Raw genomic sequence first — 3960 nt, forward strand, 5'->3', positions numbered from 1 at the left:
GCAGAGCCATGGACCAACAGCGGCTGTGGTCTCAACGGGAGCAGAGAGGTTTGCGCAGCACTGTTGGCCACACTGTGCCCCACAGCACCCTCAGAAGAAAACAATGACCTGTTACTTCCCAAACCTGGTAAAAGCATCCAGTTTGCAGCCTCTGGCTCTGGCAGCAGCTCCTACTCCCCTTTACTAGATTTGACTGATGTCCCAGAGGAGAAGCTGCTGTAGGACCGCTCCACTCCCTTTTCCCATCCTCCTCTGAGGCTAAACAGAGGCACGTACCTTTCCCAGGGAGTCTTACACCACCCTCCAGAAAGTGTTTTCCAGCCTGGGCAGTGGTGGGTGATGATGGCTCAGTGGGGCCAAGGGTCACATTCAGAGCAGGTGAAGGAGGCAGGAGCCTTGCTACTGCCATGTAATGAAAAAGCACCTTGGAAGAGAAAGGTCCAGTGATTTAAAATATGAAGACCAATGGATTTATTCTGAATTTTGGCACTGAAAGCAACCCTCCAATTTGCAGAGGTGCAGATTATCTGCAGTTCACAGTTGCTGTAATGAAGGTCCCCATGTTTGAGTATCTCTGGAAATCTGATCTCTTTTAAAACACGCAGGCTTTTAGGCTGAATTTAACATCTGGTCTCCCCCTCCTTGGAACCAGGACCATAAGTAGGAACATCTCTCAGCAGGAAGTCAGGGGAGAGGAGTGAGACCCTGACTGTTCACACAGGAGCAGGAGTGAAGTGGGTGTTTTGTCTGGAGGCAGGAAAGTGCCTGCTGCACTACAGGTACGCACCAAAGGAGGATTTGTGCTGCTGAACAGGAAGGAATGGAGGTCTGGAAAGGCACAAATGAGGGCAGATAGCCCATAGTTAAGGTGGGCTGTGTTACAAACTCTGCAGGGATGAGGGTCCTGCTGTGCTTAAAGCGCAGTCAGTAACCCCGTGTTGGGAACACATCACCGCGTGCCAGAGAATAGCTGGAACCCAGCAGCAGCATGGCTCAGCCCAAGGCTAGGTCCTAGGAAGGGAAAGCAAAAGCTGAACTCATTTGAAACTGTAATTTTCTCCATCTGTCTTCCATGTCTTTTCTCAGCCCTTACTCTTTTTAAACATCCTGTTGAAGAGTTGAATTCAGAGCTCCCTGGAGGGGTTCAGTATCCATCACAACACTGCCTGATAAGAAGGATAAACCACCTGCTCATGCCTCTTCGCTGCTGCTCTTTGTCCTCAGCACCTTGTTCATCCTGCTACTTGCAAGTTACAGCTGCTGGATCCCTTGTGGGAGCTGTGATCACCTGGGATACAGCACCTCATTTTGGAGGTCTGGCCCAGGTCATTTGCTCCAAGACATACACAAAGTTTGGATCCTTGTTTCAAGTTTACTGTTGAAAAATGGGGTCTTGGAGCTGATCTTTGTGGACTGAGACCCCCCTGCTTGCCAGTCATTAGCAATAACACTTCTCTTCTGGGGTCTGGCTCAGGGTTTTAGCCCATTTAACGCTTATCCTTTGTCCATCCTCAAGGATTCACACCCAACCAGGATGTCACAAAAAGACCCTCTACTTTAACTGTGTCTTTTGGTCGTCTGCTAAACTCTTCTTAAGCAACTCACATAGCAGTCAAATTTTACTAAATTTGCCCAAGTTTTCTTTAGGATGAATTGCATTCGGTTTTTTGCTTCATCTTGGGGAAAATGAGTGTCTTGGAAAAGCCAAATTCATATATGACTACTTATGATTGTCCTGACTTTGCAACTGCTCAGCTCCACTGTTTCTACCCATCATGAAGAATCTAAAAGGGAGACGGGGTGTGCTGGATGGACACATCCTCTGCTGGGAAATTATCATCCAGCACACTTAGAAACTCTCATGAGACTTGACTGTGGCCTGCAGGCAATCTCCACAGATGTGTCCCAGAATTAAATTATCTATGCAAATACAGTTTTCTTTTCACACGTTGCAAATGAGCCTGTAGAGAGAGAGACCCGTGCTGGGCCTTGTTTGATGAGGCAGTCAGGTACACACAGGCTGGCACACAGGGCTCCCTCTTGGGCTTTCCTGATCTGCATAGTCTGCTCCGAGTCCCCGCTGTAGAACGGGTAATGTTGCTATCAGCATGAAGCACCACCCTTCTCTCTTTCAGGCACTCTCTCCTTTCTCAGCATGTGGCAGCCAGCAGTTTAACATCCCCCTTTAAAAAATCGTGTAGCCACGCTTTGGCAGTACCAGTTTTGTTCCATTCATTCCTAAAAGGGAAACTTTTTCACGTTTTCTTCTTAAAAAGTTTCCTATTTGGGAGTTTAAACAACTGATCATTTTCTTTTCACACACCCACCTATTCCATGGTCCCTTGGGTGTAAAGTGTTTAAATTTTACCCATTTGAAGGTTCATTAAAGTCATGCTGCCTTTCCCAGCCCAGTTCCAGGCCATGAGGTTGGGCACTGGACTTTGGACAGGCAGCCATCCAGAGAACCCATCCGCAAGAACCAGGGCTTATGCCCCACACAGTGAAGCCTTCTCAGCAAACACCAGCCACTTCTTCAACCTTCAGGAGTTTCTATTCTCCAACTCTCAGGAGCGGGACCTTGGACTTTTTTTCTACTTTGCTGAGATTTCTGAAGGCCTGACCAATCTTTTGCTATTCCCACACTATTCTGTTGGCTTTCTGACACTTTCCAAACAACCTCTTCTCAACTCCTCTTTATTCCCCTTGACAGAAGCTCCCCATTATAACCACTTACCTTGATAAGGCAACTGGGAACATGTGTGGACTATTCTTACACAAAGAACTGCCCTCAGGGAGATTCCCACTGCTCACTCTATTCCTCCCAGTACATCCTGGAAGACTGTCCATTCACATGGTGAAATCTCTACCAGGAGTAGTTAGGTGCAGCTGAGGACATGAGTAAGAACCGGGTCACATTCCCTTTGAAGTCCATTTTCTATGGCTCTGTGAACTGCTTTAAGATAATTTTGTAACTCACTCATGCCACAGAAAATTTTGAGCCCAGTTAGTGCCTGTCCATTCAGGGCAAGTTAAAAACCCTTTCTTTGTAGTACAAGGCTCTGCATCTTCCCAGATTTGAATCAGTCTCTCAGAAAGATGATCTTTGTATGGTTGATGTGGACCCCACTGTTGCTAGACGGACAAGCCAAGATCTTAGGAGTGACCCAGGTGGAAAAAGGAATAGGAAAGAGTGGGGAAAACCAGAGGGATCAAGAATATGGTGGAAGAGTAACACCATGTGAAGGAAAGTGACATATGACCCACATTCCCTTGTAGTAGAAGCTACAGCACTTTGAACTTGTCTAGGGCAGGAAGATCAGCTCCAGCGTGGTTTCCACCATGCCTAGAACTGCAGCTCACTCCCACCCATGAAAACTGGTTTGTTAGCAACACCCTGCTCATCCTGCCTGTCTCTCATGCAAAGTAAGGCTCATCCCAGAATCACCTGACAGGGGGCCAGGTCAGAAAGTCACAGAGGGCTTGGGCCTGAGACATGACCTCCTTCAAAGCTGCTGTTTGGCAGCTCCCTGTAGAAGTGGAGCTGGTGGTCACTACTGGAAGAAAGGCTGGTCTGCTTCAACTCTCCCTAATTGTTTCTGCTCCATCCATGAAGCCAATCTGTGAAGTGTTAGAAACTTTGTGTGAAGACTTTTTGCATCCTGCCAGTGGCATTGCTGGATGGGGACCAGCTGGATGGAGAAAACCCTCAGTCAGTCTGTCGGATGTGGGAGAGAGGCTGACAACCTTTTGTAAGCTGGTTTCCCACATGCTTTCTAATTACTGCTTTTTTGGGGGATAGCATCAAGGGGAAAACACAAGGTTATGAATTAGGTACTGTGGCAAGGAAAAGGGAGCCGGGGTAGAGCTTCTGAGAAAGCAGCAGGATGATCCTACGCCACAGTGTGTAGCCAGAGTGTGTGGGAATGAAGTGAGCCTGTGACCAAGCTTTCTGGTAGAGGA

Source organism: Motacilla alba, chromosome 1 (genome assembly GCF_015832195.1).
Source record: "Motacilla alba alba isolate MOTALB_02 chromosome 1, Motacilla_alba_V1.0_pri, whole genome shotgun sequence".
In the NCBI taxonomy this organism is placed as follows: domain Eukaryota; kingdom Metazoa; phylum Chordata; class Aves; order Passeriformes; family Motacillidae; genus Motacilla; species Motacilla alba.